The sequence below is a fragment of the Xyrauchen texanus genome, chromosome 39 (assembly GCF_025860055.1).
Source record: "Xyrauchen texanus isolate HMW12.3.18 chromosome 39, RBS_HiC_50CHRs, whole genome shotgun sequence".
Classification (NCBI taxonomy): Eukaryota; Metazoa; Chordata; class Actinopteri; order Cypriniformes; family Catostomidae; genus Xyrauchen; species Xyrauchen texanus.
In genome coordinates this window covers 34085667-34106943 of record NC_068314.1, presented here as the reverse complement: position 1 = coordinate 34106943, position 21277 = coordinate 34085667, and the positions used below count along the sequence as shown (strand labels likewise).

Genomic DNA, 21277 nt, shown 5'->3' with positions numbered 1-21277 from the left:
CAAAATAGACATGAGGCTGTATCTTCGCAATCCTTTAGCATATTGACATGAAACTTACTATATTTAATCACAAGCTTGTCTTCAGGGTACTTGCAGTGATACTAGTCTCTTTATATTTCTTGGGCCATACTGAGTCGAATGATTCCTAATTTTCCTATGTCGGCCATATTGGATGTTGGCAATTTTTAATTTAGTCTAAATTGCTGTATATTACAAGCACATTGGTATATCATTACAGAATTTGGTATGTGTCATTGGGGCCCTGTTCTGAAGGTCCTCAAAAAGTTTGGGGACAGCGCCACCAATTGTTAAAATATACAATGAAATGCTTATAGCTTTTAATTAATTTGGCCTATTTTCATAAGACTGGTGCTATTAGCTTCCTTGGGGAGACTTGTGTTTCAGTGTGCATTTTCAAACCAGGATGGGGGTTTTTCAACTGCTTTACATGATTTGCCTACTACATTGAGATTTCCTACTTTCATTGGATATCTGAAAAATGCCCATCCTGATTTGAAAACACCCACAGATTGAGAAATGCCCATTATTGTTCTGCAGAGACCTGTACTTCTCCTTGTGTCATGCCGAGTACATCGATACCAAATTCGACATTGTCGGCCATAATTCCTGTCTGCCATTTTTAATTGTAATATCTTTTTCTAACTCTTCCTAGAACGTAAGTCTGATTTACACACTATTTTGCATGTATCATCTAGAGACACCCATGACAAAAAGTTATGAAAAGCTTTCTGATAGACCAAACTGTTCTTGTTTAACACATCAACAAATTGAATGACAAGATGCCAATAAGGATCTGACGTTGTATCTCTTGAATGCTCTTGTGTACTGACATGAAACTTGGAATACAGCATTGCGAACAAGCCCTTACAATACCATGCCAATTTGGTTACAGCGCCTCCTATTGGTCAAAAGGTTATAAGCATTTGTTTAACACTACAAGTAATAAAACAAACTTCTTCACATGTCCTTAAAATCATAACCGGAATTCTATATTCAATCTAAATGTTTGCCATTGGTGTTGGCCCCATAATTGCTGCTTGCAGCCATTTTTGTTATTATTATTATTATTATTAGTGCTGTTTCCCACATTTTACAATAATAGGAAAGGCATCAAAACAACAAGATAACAAACAATGGGGATACATAAAGAAAAAAAGTATGGGTATTAAGCAGTGACTGAAAATGTTCAAAACAAATCAAAACTACACCATCGATTAAAAGTTTGGAAACGCTTTGAAATTATTGTTTGTATAAGAAAATGACAATTTGATGCTTTAAATTGATCATGAATTACAGTGAATACTTGTATAATGTTAAAAGTGATTTGTTCTATTTAAATAACTGCTGTATTCTTCAAATTGTCTCAATTAGTTGTTTTTTTTATTATTATTGTGAAACAACATGGACTCAAAGAATACATTTTATAAACTCTGTGTTTTAAATTGGATAAAATATATATATATACTTTATATATATATATATATTTTTTTACCTCGGACGGCCTTATTGTCAACCTGGCTTTTTTTAAGATCATGAAAATCTAAAATATAGTGAGTCCAAACTTTTGACTGGTAGTGTACATTGTGCCAAACGAATGACATTTATGTCGAATTTATGTCCTGACACGTTGACATGTTCCTCATAATGATCAACTGCAAAAGTCTTTACAAATATTTAATCCTCTCTAGGTTGCAGGCTGATGGATTGGTCCATGATTAGATGATTTATCTGAGATCCTGATTCTTGTGACACTTTAATATCTGTATGAAGGCTTCCTAAATGTTCTTCCACCACGAGAGGGCAGTGTTTACCAGCATATGCCAAACCTCTATTAAAGCTGGGCTTGACTGACACACTTTTTTTTCATTGCTCTATATTGCTGCAAATTTGAATTCAGTGTGCACTGCGTTATCTGACCTTACACGTTCATGAGGTCACACTGGTATGGAAAACACTTTGCCCAGGCAGTAGTCCCTCAGAAACCAATTTCCCATGGCCAGACTCACCTTTACCTCTGCTGTATTAGGCTTTGTAAGCTTCCTGCAGCCAAACGCCTCTCGATAAAAAAGAATTAGATTTTTGAGTCTAAAAATGGTTTGTGCTTAGTTTAACCAGTTGTTCCTCCATATATTTTTGTGCATCTATAATTGGAAATTAATGTTTTTCTTTCCAAAGCATGCCATAATACCCTGTGGTAAGCTTATAAAAAACATTAAAACTTCAAACAGTAAGTGACTTCACAACAACATGGAGTAATGGGTTTGAGTCTTTGTGGCTGTGTGCAAAGCCAAATGACTTGCTGCCCAACACTAAAATAACAATATCACTAAAATATACATTTTATTTTATGAATATAATAATAATAATAATAATAAATAAAATATGACTAAAATAAATAAATAATAATAAATACAAAACTGTTAAGAATTGGTACTGCTTCAAAAACCAACTGGATGAAAGCATTTTAGTTGGGGATGTAACACAAACAGTTGGATTGTAGAGTACATTGATTTCTCCTGTGAAGAAAGCATTTTGGTTTATAGACCCAGCCTGTGGCTTTGGTTTGACAGTGAGGAGGTGTTTGTCTGAGATTGGCATTAGTGAGGGTGTGCAGACTGTTATAATCTTGTCTTTCTCTGTCGACCTCACGCTGCTTTGACTTATAACAAAGCCATGCGCCCAGTGCCAGTCACTGCTCTTGCATATGCTCTTGTGGTTGATCCTTAAAGGAACAGTTCACCCAAAAATGAAAATTCTCTCATCATTTAGTCACTCTCACACAATCACAGATGTGTAGGACTTTCTTTCTTCAGCAGAACACAAATGAAGATTTTAAGAAGAATATCTCAGCTCTGTAGGTCCATACAATGCATGTGAATGGTGACCAGAACTTTTAAGCTCAAAAAGCACATAAAAGAAGCAAAAAAGTAATCTATAAGACTCCAGTGGTTTAATCCATATCGTCAGAAGTGATATAATAGGTGTGGGTGAGAAACCGATCAATAGTGAAGTCCTTTTTTTACCATAAATCTCCACTTTTCCTTTTACGTCTGAAAGTCACTGGTGTCTGTTTAGTTTTACTTTCATATCTGAAAGTTAAAGTGTAGATTTAGAGTAAAAAAGGACTTCATATTTGTTCTGTTTCTCACCCACACCTATTGTTTTGCTTCTGAAGATATGAAGATATTCTGAGTCATAAGGATTACTATTTTGTTTCCTTTATGTGATTTTTGGAGCTACAAATGTCTGATCACCATTCACTTGCACAGTATGGACCTACAGAGCTAAAATATTCTTCTAAAAATCTTTGTGTTCTGCTGAAGAAAGAAAGTCATGGGTGAGTAAATGAAGAGAGAATTGTTATTTTTGGGTGAACTATCCCTTTAAGTGCTATTGCTGATTTTGCCTTGCCCTCATTCCTCTGTTTCCTGCACTTTTATGCTTACCCCTCCATTCCTTCCTCTCCTCCATGTTACCATGTTTTTGCACTCTCACCCATGGCCTGTGTTGTTGCCGTGATGACACCCTAGCACTCCCCTGATGTGCGAAGACTGAGAGAATGTTACACCAGGACCAAAAAGGAGCTAGCCATGAGACTGGGGGGCAGACATCAGGTACACTCAAACATATATGGGGAAGAATGGACTTCGGAGGTGTTCTAGCTCAGAGCACTCGATTGGGCCGATCTTGGGTTCCACGTTACAAGCTATCTCCTCCTTTTTCTCACTTTACCATTCTCAAAGTGTCAACCTAGACCAGCATGAATTTCTACGCAGCCACTTGAGGCAGTGGTTCTCAACTGGTTTTGCTTCAGGTATTATATTGGACGGGGCGACCCAATACAGTAAAAAAAAAAAACGTAACCTGTATTTAATGTAGCCTGTGTCACATTTTCTTTCATCTTGGATAGTTTTGTTCGGGGGCGTCATGTACTTATTTTATTTTTTTATTATTTTATTTTTGAGGGGCACCAAGGCCAGCCACCGAAACCTCCATAAGTGAAGGTAAATAGGCTTATTCGTTCACTATTCTCTCTAGTTATCATTTCCTCACAGTGCACTATATAGGTAATATACTTTAAGTGCTTAAGGGAACTGTTGCCATTTTGTGGCCCGTTCTACATAATGCGGCAGCTCATTTCAGCTTATCGCGACCCCTTCGGCCCGTTTCGTGTCAATATAGTAAATCCGCATCAATAGTTTCAATAGCGTCAGTAGGAACACGGGTGTGCCTCGCATCACGCTCGCGTTGCATTGTGCACCCGGGTCGCGAGCGGTCTTCATGTTGTGCTGAGGTTCAGGGTTGTGTGGCCAAACTCTCGCACAAGTGTCCTGTCTTGTTTTTGTCACCTGTTGCGTGCATCGCGTGGCGTTAGCCTCACGATGTGCGCTCAGGGTACGTTTAGTGTGAAAATGCGTGGCATCGATTTGTTTGACATTGCTATGCATTCTCTCATCTTGTTTGTCTGTTGGCATGGGCGTATATTGCCTCATTGTCTTTGATGTGCGCTCATGCCATTCGGGTGTTTTGTTTTGGTTCTGTATTGCCGCATGTCTCTCTGTCTTACGTCATACCTCACCTCCTTGTTTGCCCATTATTAGTTTATTAATCACACCTGCCCTCTATTGTTAACCTGTTGATTTCTCTCCCTTTTTTTAGTCGACTCGTGTTTGCTGTCCAGTGCTAGTTCGTCTTGTTTCCAGTCTTGTTTGTTCTCCTTGTCGGTCCTGCCCGGTTCTCCTGTCAGTCTCGTTGCTCTTTCCCTGGTTCATGTTTTCCAGTCCGGTCCATCCTGTTCCCTTTTAACCCTGCCCTGCCTGGATTATTTACTTAGTGTTTTTTACCTTTGGGGCCATTTATGTTGTTTTTCCCCCTTGTGGGAGTTTTTGGTTTGTGTTTTTCCCTTTTATTTTTAACTTTACACCTTTGTCCTGACTCTGACGTTCCCTGACAAAGATGACACAATGGTATACCTTTAAATTAATACATTTTAATTTGATAATCCTGTTTAAAAATAGAAAATATGGGCTAGCCTACCGGCACATTCAAATAACAGTCTTAGAATTTTTGGGAAGTCACAGTTGTTTGAATGTGCTTCATAATGATGCTCGCTCATAACGTCTGTGCATATGTATAAAAATACACACAAATGATAATTCTCTCTAATGAAATGTGAATTAATAAATGCAAACAAATAACTCTCTAATGCGTAGACATCCTTGTGAATTCTGAATGCTGCTGAAAAGTCTTTATCATATGCCTCCAGAAAATAAACGTCGTGGTGTTTTTAAGTTTGTTGTTATTTCTCCTCTTTTTCTTTTCTTTTTTATGGTGGTTTTTATGGTGGTTGGCAAAACAAACTTAGTTTGGGTACGTGCCTCTTTTGTCTGAATGGGTATGACGCTTCTAGATTTGTTCAGGGTTTTCAAGTATAAGGGCATGTATCAGGTGACATTATTTTGTTGTTGAAATTCTCCCCCACTTTAAAAACTGATGAGCCTATTTATTTAGCTAAACTAATTATGCATGATTTTATGGTTCTATGCATTTAGCATGGGTCTTTCCCTGCTGTCTACCCTATCTGAACAGACTTGCCCACCAGTTGAGAAACACTGCCTTGGAGGACAGGGAGGAAATGTATATATTGAATTATTTTTGCGTTCCCTTGCAATTATTTTGGGTTCCTCACAATACCTTTCATCTGTTCCTTTCAACAATTAACCATGGTTTTACTAAAGTAACTGTAGTTCAACAATGGTATTTTTTAGTAAAATCATAACCACAAAATTGACCATTGTTTCTACATAACCATATTATAAACATGCGTTTCATAGTAAAACCTTATTAATAATACAGGGAAAATCATATTCTGCCCCAAAAAAAAAAAAAAAAAAAAAATTACAGTATTACTATTGTAACACAATGGTAAGTTTGTGGTACATGTATGGTTAAAAATAAATAAATAAATGCCTATGAAAATTAATAATGGTTTAATTATACCGTAGTCAACCTGCAGTTAGTTTTAACCTTTGTACATGTACCACAAATTACCCATTCAGTTACAATAATAAAGCACTATAAATATCATAGTTCATCTGTCGTTTCTGTAATAAAACCATATTTTATTTTCATTACACAAAATGCTAAACTTTTGCACACAAACTATTGCGAGGAAAAAGGAAACCTTTTTGTGAGGGGAAGCAACAGTATTTCAGAGAACACATTCCCTCCCTGTCCTCTATAGGGTCTTTTTACATTTCCATGCCAATGCCATATTATGTTGGTTAGTGCCGATATGAGGTTGATCTACCTAGTTAGCCAACATAGCCATGCTGTTCACCAACCAAAAATTAGCTGATCTGTCTGGTAAGGGTTGACCAAGGAAGTGTTGCTGGTTAACCCAGTGAAGAATCCATGTGGGGAACTAAACAAAAGACCCATTTATGTATTTTTCAGTAGGATAAGGGGCCATTCACACAGACCACATTCTTGCATTCAGTCTCTAATATTTTTGGCTGTTGCTGTTGTTTCAGTAACTCACACAGTATAACACAGTATGTGCCACTTTTCATAAAGTGATAGTTCACCCAAAAATTGTAATTCTCTTATCATGTACTCACCCTCATGCCATCCCAGATCTGTATGACTTTCTTTCTTCAGCAGAACACAAGCCAATATTTTTTGAAAAATATCTCAGCTTTGTAGGTCCATACAATGGAAGTGAATGGGTGCCAATATTTGAAGTTCCAAAATCCACATAAGCGCAACATTAAGGTACTCCAGAGGGCTCTGGTGGTTTAATCCATATTTTCTGAAGCAATATGATAGGTGTGGGTGAGAAACAGATCAATATTTAAGTAATTTTTCCTTCACTTCCACATTCTCCTTCTGATTTTGGAGATTCACATTATTTGTGCATATCGCCTCCTACTGGGCAGGGGTATCAAGGGTAGGGGTTTCTCACCCACACTTGTCATATTGTGTCTGAACATATTGATTTAACCATTGGAGCCATTTGGATTACTTTTATGCTCCCTTTATGTGGATTTTGGAGCTTCAGAATTTTGGCACCCATTCACTTGCATTGAATGGATCTACAGAGCTGAAATATTCTTCTAAGAATCCTCATTTGTTTTCTGCAGAAGAAAGGAAGTCATACACATCTTGGATGCCAGGAGAGCGAGTAAATCATGAGATACCTCTCTAAAAAATATAAGCACTGTGGTTCTGTAGCAATATTTAACCCTGTGCTGTTTGTTTGAGGGTCCTGGCCAGCCCAACACAGCAACATTTACTCTACCAACGGCATGAGTTTGAGGCAGGACTATCTTTTTTTCAACCCATGGCAGATGGTGAAAGTTTTCTGGAATCAGTTTTTTTTTTTTTTTTTTTGCAATAATGTTTGGTGACACTAGTGGCACAGAAATTACACACTACAGCTTTAAGACAGTATGTCAGTTTAAAACAGAATGAATCTGGAGACTCCTGCATTCTGTTACATTCTGTTCTGGTTAACCGTTTTTGAAAGAAGGAATGCATCATATGTGAACGGTCCCTAAATATCTCTCTATCCTGTTTTCTCTGTCTCTCATTGTTTATCCTCTCGTTCTTTGCTTAAGGTCCCTTGTCGTATCAGTTTATTTTTTCTTTTTGTACCTCTCTTGCTGCCATTTTTTTAAATAACCATGCACCATTCAGAACACTTCCACTATAAAAACCCTCCATATTGCTTTAGCTTCCTTAATCTCTAATTTGATATATATGAGGGTGAGTAATGGGGACACTGGTGAACAGTGTCAGTAAACAGTTCTCATGTGATTCAAGCAAGACTCTCTATGAATGACCTGCATTTGCAGAGATGGACTGTCCCCCTGCTTTTTAAAAATCTAAAAATATCATTGTGCCTTGATGTTCTCTCACACGATTTGGATCTTGTGGCTTGTGGCCACTGAAACAAACCCAGTTGAACACAGCTCAATGTGAATCTGCAGCTCTGTGCACTGAGCTGGTGTCTCTCAAATGGCAGGCAGATCTGCGTATGGCTGTTTATGTTTGAGCACTGGAGATGGCTGACCTTTTTCCATACGGGTGTACCACATCACTGGCTTTACAGGGCCTCCAGCTGGATTGCCGATCATCTTCTTGTTCCCTCTGGTTCATGCACAGGTCCATCAGCTGATGCATGCGGCACGTAGTGGAACGAAAGATGGCCTGGAGAAGACCAAAATCGCAGTCATGAGAAAGGTCTCATTTCTACATAAAAAGGACCACTCAGGTAATGTAGGAATGATTTTATTTAAGAATATATCTTCTCTCAAGCACCCTTCTTCACCCCTTTTTCCTTTGATAGAAAAAGACCACTCCAGGAGAGAGGCAATTAAACATTTCGAATGCTTTTTCTCAGAGGAACAGTGTGGTGCATTGAAATATGCCATGGCGACAGACAAGAATGTCAAATGGCTCTCAGAGCTTTCGTAAATTCTACTTTTAAGAAGAGAATGGACTGCTTTGATATAAAATTTGGAGAGAAGATCTGATGAGGGGATTTGATACACAGGAAATGAGGGGGGAAATTGGATGGAACTGGTCCCCATATTGCCCTTCTGCACAATGGGGCAAGATTATCATTTGGAAACAGAGACTGGCTGCCTATTGAAACCAAACTCGATATGGCCACCAATTCTCATTTTCAACTGTTGATGACTGTGGGGGCTGCATAAAGTGCTAAACATTTTGTTTTGGAGGTTATACAATTATTTTAAGAGCCTCCTGAAACAGGTATGAATATTTTATGGCTTCGGGTCTCTGAAAAGGTGCAAAATTGTACAGTATATCAGAAGGATATTCATTTGTAGCTGTGTGAAGGGAAAGATTGTTAGGATGTGGCTTAGAACAGCTTTTCTCCAAACAGCATTATATTCCTTTCACTGTACTTTTTCTGTATGAGCAGCTTCTCAGAGTTGTAATAAGATTACAAGTGAATATTCGCTCTGCTTTGCAGAGATAAAAAAGTATTTGAACTTGTGTTTATGTGTATCATTACAGAAGACATTGAGGATGATACAGGGTATTTGGATGTCATGGTATCAGAGGCAAAACACCCACCTGCACAACTGGGACCAATGCCAGATGGACTTAGCAGCCAACAGGTGTGTTTATGTATTTATTGGTATGACGATGAGAGAGAGAATAATGGAAAGCATAATAGCCTATGCCAAAACGTACAAATTTGAGGGAACCTGGCATATTGGTAATAGAGTTCCATCCCAGTTTATGTAGATTTAAAGAATTTGCATAAATATTATCTCATTCAAAATCTGTTGTAAACAGTATATATGTATTGGTAACACTTTACAATACGGTTCCATTAGTCAACATTAGTTAACATGAACTAACAATGAACACTACTGAAGCATTTATTAATCTTAGTTAATGCTAATTTCAACATATACCAATACGTTTTTAAAATCAAAATTTGTATTAGTTAATATTAGTTAATGCACTATGGACTAACATTAACTAACAGTGAATAATAGCATTTTTATTAAATAACATTAACATAAATTTAAAATTAACAATAGATTAATTAATGATGAAAAAGTGTTTTGTTAATAGTTTGTTCATGATAACTAATGCATTAACTAATGTTAATGAATGAAACCTTATTGTAAAGTGTTACCTCTCTCTGTCTGTCTGTCTGTCTGTCTGTCTATCTATCTATCTATCTATCTCTCTCTCTGTCTGTCTGTCTGTCTGTCTATCTATCTATTTGTCTGTCTGTCTATCTATCATCTATCTGTTTGTCTGTCTATCATCTATCTGTCTGTCTGTCTGTCTGTCTGTCTATCTATCTATCTGTCTGTCTGTCTGTCTATCTGTCTGTCTGTCTGTCTGTCTGTCTGTCTATCTATCATCTATCTATCTATCTGTCTGTCTGTCTGTATATCTATCTGTCTGTCTATCTATCATCTATCTATCTATCTGTCTGTCTGTCTGTATATCTATCTATCTGTCTGTCTGTCTGTCTGTCTGTCTATCTTTTCATCTTTATATATAAGAGGACCCAAATGTGACACTCAATAATTATTTGAGAAACCTACAAATCATCTAAAAATGCAATAAATCACATAATAAAAAAATAGATAAATCAAAATAAAAACAGATAGATAGATTGAAAATTCAATAAAAAAAATCAAGCAATAAATTATCAACATTCAGACAAATAGATCAAATAATTTGCAATTTGATAATAAAAAACTTAATCAATTAATACATCCTGAGATAAACATATGAAAATAAATCATTCAGTCACATTTTGTAATTTATAATATAGAAATAATAATACAAATAAATATGACATATTTTAAAGATATATATTTTTTAAATGTAATAAGTTATTGTTAATGGCACTTTTAATTTGCCTTTTTTTTTCTTACAGTATCTACATATTGATAATTGAATGCATTATTGATTTATCGATTCCTCAAATGATTATTGAGTGTCAAATTTCGGCCCCTTATTTATGACCTTATATTAATAGAGATGCTACATGGTAAATCAACGCAAGGACCATTTAAAATGAACTAGTGAAGGCATAAAGGTGATTAAAAATGGTAAAAAATGCTTTTCAAATGTATTTAAAATGGTGATAAGTAACACAGCACCTAAAAATGCACTTTCCCTTATGACTGCAGATAAACTGTAACCTAAAATCTTGATGTTGATTGAAAGAAACGTTGCTGGACATGTAATGATTCAACTACCCATGTGCTATTATTATAAAATGTAACCCTTAATGCGGGTGCACACTGAATGATTTTGGCCACAATTCTGCCGTCTGAGACAAATTTCGGGAATCCTAAAGGATTTCTCTTGTCACAGGGCAAAATCGGCAATCTTACAATGTTCAGTGTGACATGTGCACAGACGGCTGATTAATAGCCTTTGTGATGATCTTCAGCCTCCGACGAAATTTGGGCAGTGTCTGAAATTTAGCATCGTAGCGTATAGTGTGACTGCTATTACGACGGCCAGATGAGATATTCTGCTCCTCTCTCGCACCCGAATTCACTTGGAAAGAAACCTGCTCTGCGTTTGCACCACCATAGCATCATTTGTGCCCAGTTATCACTCTACTCAAGCACTTTCAATGTTTTTTCTTCTTTACATTTTATATAAAAATGTATAATCAGAAAATACTTCGAGAAAAGTGTAACATGTCAGCAACATGCATTATTATCTGAATTATATAATACAGAGCTTAGGCTACAGTGTTAGCCTATGCTCGTGATGGAGTGATATTGGAACAACGGAAGTGCTGATGTCCTGACTTTCTTTGCTCCTCCGTGGTGGGCAAATTTTGCCATTTAGCTTCTATTCCGCAACACTCCCTTAACTTGAGTCACGTTCACCGATCGGGACTATTGGGACCACAGTCGGCTACAATGTGTATTGTGCAGTCTGACATAACGTCGCACAGTGTGTCATGGCGATATCAATGCGTTCATATCATACAGTCTGACAAGCAACAATCGTAAAGGACTATTTTAAATCATACAGTGTGCACCCGCCTTAACTAGGGCTGTCTTTGTGGATGACAATGTCTTTATCTTTTCCACAGATTGTCCGACGCCATATTCTGGGCTCAATTGTGCAGAGTGAGAGGAGTTACCTGGACTCTCTGAAACGGATCCTACAGGTAAGACGAATGGTTTTTGGGCCAAGAACAGCTGTGCAGGCAAAACTGGTAAAACAGCTTGTGAAAGGATGAAGTGGGCTACATTTAAACTGATTCTTGAGATGAGGGACAAAACATGTCCTACACACAAAAGTCCTCTTTATGTCAAAAATTAAGAAATTCATAATTATAAAAGTACTGAAAAAGTTCAATGTAATCGAATTGTGTATAATTTCTCTTCTAACCAAAAGAGTGGTTAGAAGAGAAATCCAATTGCCTCTTTTAGAGTTTCTTAAAATGCTATGTTAAAATATCAGTCAAAATGCCTCATTTTGTTTTACTTGAAATGGTTAAATAGTTGTCCTGATTGGAAGGAAAGAGCACATGAAAGGATTACAGACGATGCTGATGTTCCTCTCGAATCTGAAAGCCACTAAACAACAGACAACACTATAAATTGTCATTAGCATTCACATTCACACCCTTTAAAAGAAGCATGCAGGTTTGGTGGGTTTCATAGTGAGGAGTTTTGTTACACGTAATTCGTATCTCCGCAAGAGCTGCAGAGAAAAGTATGTAATCACACTCCTTTAAAGGCAGAGGCACCGTCTGAAATCGAATCACAGATCAATGACAGCTTTACGCTCTATGAAATCTAGTCATTCAGAATCGCTCTTATCTAGCTTTGTTGTCAAATCAAAGCTCTGTCAGGTGTAATTTACAATTCCTGCTCTCTTTATAACATGCTAGACACGTTCTCGGTGACTAGCGACTAGATAGAACTGGGCCCCAAAACCAGGGGGGCGGGACACGTAATTAAATTTAGTAATGCTGTTTTGGCCAGACGTATCTTTAGAAAAATAAATAGTCCCATCGCCTCATCCTTTGTCTTATTTTCTCTTTGTCGATAATTCATTAGCGGTGGAGACTATAGGGTAGGGAAGAGAGAAGGCATGAAAAATCTATTGTGTCCACAGTCTAACTAGCAAAGAGTCTTGGCTTTTAAAGATTAGCTCTTGTAGCTTATTTATGGGCATTATCCAGATTGTTTCGCAATTTGAGGAATTCAAGCCTGAGCAAATATTTAGCCGAGTTTCATTAAAATTTGAGACTTGTTGTAGGGCAGACAGAGTTGGTATCATAGGGAGCACAGTATTTAAAGGAATGTTCAGCTCAATCGACAGCATATAAGGGACAATGTTGGTAACCACACAAATGTATTTGGACCCTCCTTTTCTTTAAAAAAGCAAAAATCTGGATTAAAGTGAGGCACTTACAATGGAAGTGAATGGGTGCCCATTTTTATAGGGTTTAAAGGCTATAAATAATATGAAGCTTATAATTTTAAAAAGCACCTACATTATATCTTCTGTAAAAAAATACATTAAAATTGTTATTTGAGCTGTAAAGTTGTTTACATTTTCATTTTTACAGTCATTTTAGGGTTTTAGGGTTTGTTGACATTACATTGTCATGGTAACGAAGTTGTAAAATTGGCTATAAATTTACACAGAAAAGGTTTGTAAATTTTATCACACAGAAATCATGTTTATATGCATATCCATTACGTCTTGTGGGTATACTTTTAAAACGGTAAGAATTTTAATGTTCAAAAATTGGCCCCCATTCACTTCCATTGCAAGTGCCTCTCTATAACTTTAATTTGTTACTTTTTTTAAAGAAGAGGGGTGAGTCTAAATACATTTTTTCGAATAAGCTTAATTTGTATTGAACCCAGAAAAACATTCCTTTAACATTTTAGAGATTAAACTTTAAAATCTTTAGGAGTTCATAGTTTTCTGGGACTAAGAAATATAGTGTGGGAGCTTGACAAATGTATAAATCAGAAACCTTGCAGAATATTTGGAAACCTGTGTATTACTTTATTGTTCAGAGGAATTTGTCTAACATCCTATAGCTTAAAGCAGAGGACAGTTCATACAATTTAAAACAAGGCCGACTGATTCAGAAAAGATGTCCTGAAAGAGCTCCATAAGTATGCATACATCTCCATGTATCAAAGACATGCGTTATTTCGAAGATGTATTCATATATGCAAATTGGACATTTTGAATCTTGTATTCAAATGAATGAAATAGGTAATGCACTGAGACGCCATTCAAAATTAATTCAACGCATTTGTAATCTCACTCCCTTGTCAAGGTGAAGCAAGTAAGAGCTGTAAATGAAATAATTTCCCATGAGTAAATGCAAGAAAAAAATGTCACCTTTAGAGCGGTAGCATGTATAAGAAATGCAATCTACATTTCGTATGATTCTTTAGGAATACCAACGACCTTTGATGGAGGCGGAGCCTCGGATCCTCAGTATCAGGAAAATACGGCCTATTTTCTTCCGTCTGTGGGAAATCATGCAGTGCCACTCGATGTTCCAGATTGCCCTGGCATCCCGGGTGGCCGAATGGGATACAAGTGAAAAAATTGGGGACCTCTTTGTAGCTTCAGTGAGTATGAAAGTACTCGGGAGCGCATGTCTGTTTATAGACTGTTTAGGATGGGTAAGGTTTAGTTTAGCAATTGGAAATAATGTATTTTGTCTATAATTCATATTATACAACACAAACCTGAGAAATCAAGAAGAATAGATTTGAAATCATTATTTAAGGAATTGTTGACCCGAAAAAGAAAATTATGTCATCACTTACTCACCCTCATGTTGGCCCCATTTTCAAATTCAACAGTTTTTTAATACAATGGCAGTTAATACTGACTTACTTTTCATTCCAATTAAAAACTGGACCCAAGAATATAATATAAGTAGTCAATGCAGCTGCTATGTCATAGTCCAAGTGTTCTGAAGGCATACTGTAGGTTTTATTGAGAAACAATCCAAAATTGATGTCATTTTTCAGCGGAAATCTTGACGTTTCTTGCATGTTCATGAGCACTAAGAGAAGCTTGTTCACAGTAGTTCCTCTCAGTCAGCATTCACGTCCATATAATGAAAGTGAATGGTGACTGAGGCTAATGGTGATGGCATTTGGGTTTATGAGGGTGAGTAAATGATGACAGAACTGTCATTGTCAGGTGAACTATTCCTTTATATGCACTATACAGCTTTATGTCCATTTTGTTAACATTACAGACTCTCTTATTTTACTGTAGGAGTCACATTTAATGTTTTCATGACTGTTTGCGGATTAAACTCATTGTTAAGTGACAAGCTTATATAGTAGCACTCTCTATCACGTTGTCCGGAGCTCTTGTTTTCAACCGCATAGTTGATTCGGTAAAAAAATGAAAAAATAAAATAACAAACAGTATGTTGAGTCAGGCTTTTAGGCCCAATGTAGTGAAAGTACTGATCCCTAATCTAAACTCTGAAGCAAACCACACTGTAAAAAACCATGCATATTTAACTAGAGCATTGTGTGTTATTATAGTGCTCTGAGGTTAATGTTAATAGAGCTGGCAAGTGTTTTGTCTACTAACAGCGTTCCGCTCTGGTTTACTTCAAAAGCGTAGCCAATTACTATGAGTGACGATTGCTGTCTCCAACCATTGTGAGGGCAGATAAAGTGTGTTAGCATCTCTGGGCCGCAGGGTGTCTAATGGACTAATGAATAAGCTTCCTGTAGTGACCCTCCTTACAGAAAGCATCCATAGGCAGTTCTCATTATTTGTCTGTTAAAAGAGAGCGCTTGGCCCCTCTGACCTGCTTTTATTGATTTGCACTGTTGGTCTTTAATTCCCAGAAGCACAATGCAGTACTGCAGAGTGAAAAATTATGGCTGAAGTTGCAGTACTGTGCATTGGAAAACTTTACCTCTGAAAACCAGGAACCTGAATTGACTCTTGAAAATGCCCAAAAAGTACTTGCGCATCTGGATGTATGCCCTGTTATGACTTCAACAATTCCAGTTCTGATTCCTCTTTTTTTTTTGTTTATTTTTTTATATCCCCATTTCTCCCCAATTTTGGAATTCCCAGTTCCCACTACTTAGTATGTACTCGTGGTGGTGCTGTTACTCACCTCAATCCGGGTGGTGGAGGACATGTCTCAGTTGCCTCCGCTTCTGAGACAGTCAATCTGCGCATCTTATCACGTGACTCGCTGTGCATGACACTGCGGAGACTCACAGCATGTGGAGGCTCATGCTACTCTCTGCGATCCACGCACAGTTTACCACGCACACCATTGAGAGCGAGAACTACTTAATTCCGACCACAAGGAGCTCCCCGTGTGACTCTACCCTCCCTAGCAACTGGGCCAATTTGGTTGCTTAGGAGACTGGCTGGCTGGTTGCTGGCCGGAGTTACTCAGCACACCCTGGATTCAAACTCGCGACTCCAGGTGTGGTATTCAGCGTCAATACTCGCTGAGCTATCCAGGCCCCAGTTCTGACTCCTCTTTAACTATAAAAAAAATAAAATAAATCTTTGCCACATCAAAACAGCCAGTTCAAACGGTAACGGCTTTAAACTTTTATTTCATTATTTCTGAGATTATTTGAATGTTGGTAACATAAAATAAAGATATTGTAATGTTGAAAAGATTGCTCTTCCCCGGTCTCCTGGTACACAGCAGCACGAGTCCTTCAAGTGAACTCCGAGTTCTCTCTGAGTTCCTGTAACGTGTTTGGGAAGTCAAGAGAAGGCAGACGGGAGGTGCGGATCCAAACGCGGCTTTTATTTGGCAATAAACAAACTCAGGAACAAATGAAAAGTCCACGATGGGAAAATAAACTAAATATGGAAAAACATAAAGGGGCTAAACAGGTTGGGGAAACATCCATAAAGGGCAGGGAAACCTCGAACGAAAACAGAGAACCCGAAGAACATGGAACGCAAACATGCAACGAAACAACGAACGACAAAGGAAAGGGAAAACAACAGGGTTTAAATAGACAGACACGGTAATAACAAAATCACGAACAGGTGCGGACAATAACGCTGTGACAGCGGTGATGAGGGCCGGGAAAGACGGGAAGTGTAGTTTATACAAGGACAGTGAAACACGGGCGGACAACAAGGAAAACGTGACATGGAACGTGATCAATGGAGAGTGAGACAGAAAACACGGGGCAGACAACACGGGATCGTAACAATTCCGAACAAATGAATGACCCGGTGAAGTCAGAAGTTCAAGTGGGAAACTCGGAATTCTAGATGAGACCCAAGTTGCTGAGATGGGAGGAGTGCAAAATAAAAATTAAATGAATTAGTGCACTTTTAAATATGGATCCTGATCTCAATTTGCTCCGATAAGCTTGTTTTTTAATGCCACCGTAATTTTAATCATTCTGAATTATATAAATGATAAAAACATGTATTTATAATTGTATAAATAACCTTTTTTATGTAATACTTTTTTATAAAACATATTTAAAACATAAATCAGTTAAAAAAATTTTTTTTTAATTATACATATTTACATTTAATAATATATATATATATTAAAAAATCATTTAAAATGTAATTATTTACAATTATGCATATTTAAAATATATACATTTTAAGTTCTCTCCACACACATACAGTAAACAGTGTAGGGCAATGTTGCCTGCCGTCTCTAATCTAGAGTCCCATCTCACTAATTGATAAAGTTTGGATTTGGGTAGGAGAAACTCATCCTAGACTAGCAGTTTCGAGCAGCCTAAAGACAATGTTGTAGAAATTATGTTACTAAGAGTTTATTGAAATGCTGGTGTTTCCAAAGTTACACCAAAGGTAAAGAAACACCACTGATAAAGACAAACGGTCCATTGTGAGTGCAATAAACATAATGAACATAACCTTATGAAATGTATTTCCCTAATCATTCCTCTCTAATCCTAGTTCTCCAAGTCCATGGTGCTGGACGTATATAGTGAGTATGTCAATAACTTCACCGGTGCCATGGCCATGATTAAGAAAGCCTGTATGTCTAAGCCCGCATTTCTGGAGTTCCTCAAGGTAAGAGCTAGTCTTTGTTTCTAATAGCTGCTAAAACACTTTTGACATGCTCTACCTTAAATAACGTCTGTCTGCCTCTGTGGAGGTGTTACTTTATGGAATATTAACTTTAGAGTATTTTATTCTCCTGTCATTTTCTCCCTCTTGTAGACATTCATTTTAGTAGCTTAGAGAGGTTAGATCATATCAGTCAAGCCACTCATATTTGAACTCTGAATATACCCTAGTTTTAAGTGTTGCTCTTATATGATTTAAAATGTTTTACCTTGTAAATGTGATAACTGAGGTTATCTGTACACTTAAAGGAATAGTTCACCCAAAAATGAAAATTTGCTCATTTGCTAAACTCAAATTAAGATTTTTCGAAGAATATCTCAGCTCTTTTGGTCCACACAATGCAAGTGAGTTGGTGCCAAAATGTCGACGCTCCAAAAACCACATAAGTCTCCATAAACTTAATCCATAAGACTCCAGTGGTTCAATCAATGTCTTCAGAAGCAATATGATAGGTTGGGTGAGAAACAAATCAATGTTTAAGTTTATAGTACTATAAATTCTCCCCCCTGCTCAGTCAATCTTCATTTTCACGTTCACATTCTTCTTCTTGTGTTTTTGGTGATTCACATTCTTCATGCATATCGCCCCCTACTTGGCAGGGAGAAGAATTACTAGCAAAAAATGACTTAAATATTGATCTTCTTCTCACCCACACATATCAAATCACTTCTGAACATATGGATTAAAACACTGGATTCTTATGGATTACTTTTATGCTTCAATTTTATACATACATTTTTTTGGCACCCATTCACTTGCATTGTATGGACCTACAGAGCTGAGATATATTTCTAAAAATCTTAATTTGTGTTCTGCAGAAGAGAGAACATCATACACATCTGGTATGACATGAGGTTGTGTAAATGATGAGAGAATTTTCATTTTTGGGTGAACTATCCCTTTACTGTAAATGAAAACAAAACATTATTTGTAGTTTTTCCATGGCAGTAATATTTGCTTCAGATGAAGTTACTGTACCAAAATTGGTATAGTACCTGTGATTAATACCTGTGAAAGATTTTGAAATACACAGTTGACCGTACTCTGATATCCTTGGGCCTGCTGGAGGGCTCTCAAGCACACCTACTCTCTGACAGTGCGCTGTCTAATGACTGCTAAAGTCTGCTGGCTGGAACCAAAGAATTATTAGTATAATGCTAACCTCCACCCACCTCTCTGACTTCCTTGAGTGCCAAGAATCTTCTGTGTCTACCCTTCTTTCCCTCTCAATAAGTGGGTGCTTCTTTTTACGTTTGCAGAAAAAGCAGGCATCCAGCGTTGATCGCATAACACTCTACGGTCTGATGGTGAAGCCTATTCAGCGTTTTCCTCAGTTCATCCTTCTTCTGCAGGTCAGTATTTACCCAGTAACTATATTCTCACAGTGCAGTCATTCAGAGTGCTTGAGGGGCCACGCTCCTTCAAGTGCCTAGAAATTGATTGCCAAGCAAGTCTATTAGAAACTGAACAACTTAAGGCCATGCCAGGTCTTCTGGCAACCTATTGGCTCAGAGTCCCATGTTCTTCTGGCTCACTGCCATGATAAAACATTGGGTGTGCACATCATGGTATCCAAGGGCTGATACTTTTATAGAGAACTACAATAAACCAAAACAGCCCTGTTAAAACTCGTATGAAATAATTCATATGAGATGCCGAAATCGTATGATATGGTATGACTGTTAATTCCATCCTATCAACAAAAATTATTTCAAATCTAGACCTGTCACGATTATGAAATTTGGCTGATAATGAATTGTCATTCAAATAATTGCGATTATGACCATTCATTATCTCTGTTCTGGCTTTCACGATTGTGATGATTCATTTGCATACAAATTGTCATACTAAAGTGATTGTCATCTTAAAAGTCATTTATCCATATTTAACTTGGATCATTTAATAAATAGGGATGTATAATTTCCTTTAAAAACTTTTAAAAATATTGCTTGTGGGTATAATGACAAGAAAAATAATATTTTAAATATAATTTTTTTTCCAAAAACTCTCGCTGTTTGGTTAAACCTAGTCTTGGTCCATTTACATTGTTGCTTTTTTAACCCAGCCAACCTGTATAGGTGTTATGTTATGCAATGCTACACAACACTATGCTATATTATGCTATGCTATGCTATATTATGTTATGCTGTGCTGTATTATGCTATGATATATTATGCTATGCTATATTATGCTATGCTGTGCTGTATTATACTATGCTATATTATGCTATGCTGTGCTGTATTATGCTATGATATATTATGCTATACTATATTATGCTATGCTATATTATGCTATGCTATGCTGTGCTGTATTATGCTATGCTATATTATGCTATGCTGTGCTATATTATGCAATGCTATATTATGCTATGCTATATTATGCTATATTATGCTATGCTATATTATGCTATGCTGTGCTATATTATGCAATGCTATATTATGCTATATTATGCTATGCTGTGCTGTATTATGCTATGATATATTATGCTATGCAATATTATGCTATGCTGTGCTATATTATGCAATGCTGTGCTGTATTATGCTATGATATATTGTGCTATGCAATATTATGCTATGCTATTTTATGCTACACTATGCTGTGCTGTATTATGCTATGCTATATTATGCTATGCTGTGCTATATTATGCAATGCTATATTATGCTATATTATGCTATGCTATATTATGCTATGTCATGCTACTCTGAGTGCACTCCATAGTGCAGGAGATGGTCTGCGTTCATTTGAAGCGCTGGCATAATGCAATAACCCCAGAAATGAGACAAAAATGTGCGTTCATGGCATTTCTATATTAGCTTAAATTTGCTTATTTGGATAATATAATGTGTACAATAATCATGGTTAGATTGATTTAATAATCATGACAGGCCTATTCACATCAATACATCACAGGCATGAACTTTGAGCAAGCCTCTTAGGCAACACTTTATCTTACGATAATAAATGTCAGTGAACAAATCTTATGACTCATTCCATATTTATTTATTCAGTTCAAATGACAGATGTTTGTCAATATCCTGTGATGCACTTCCCTCGTCTCGTTCCAAACCCAGAAGTGTTCTTTCTTCTGTGGTAGGCAAAAGATATTTTAAAAAGATATTAAAGTCATGGTTGGGTTTAGGGTTTGGCTAAGGGGGTCACATTTTATGATTCGTTTTTGGTTTGGTGTAGGGATTAAATTGAAGAAAAATGATAAAATCATTGTTCGTTGGTCCGTTTATTTTAGCGTATGGTAGTAAAAGTGATACCAACTCCTACGGCCAACTATGATTTCTTACGAATGTGCCATCTCGTACTTTTATTATTATGACTTCTCATTAGATCAGGTTGGAATAAACCACAAACCTGCTTAAATAAATGGGAAATATATAAAAACAGCACCATCCCTTCACGCCCATTTCTTGTCTACGCATGCACATCACGTGCTGAAATGTCAGTGCAATAACAGAAACTAATTCAGAAATATCCCGCTGACCTCTGCAACCAGCCGGTCTCAGATGAGAGTGAAATGTCACTGTTCCACCGCAGGACTGTTCACTCCGTCTTGCTTTCTCTCTTGTCCCTCCCTCGCTTATGTTCCTTTTAAGGG

The 21277-nt window shown here is 37.0% G+C and overlaps 1 pseudogene; it reads left to right on the top strand.

Moving 5' to 3' along the window:
• LOC127632939 (rho guanine nucleotide exchange factor 10-like protein) overlaps positions 1-21277 on the top strand; it is a 173067-nt pseudogene that overhangs the window by 19419 nt on the left and 132371 nt on the right.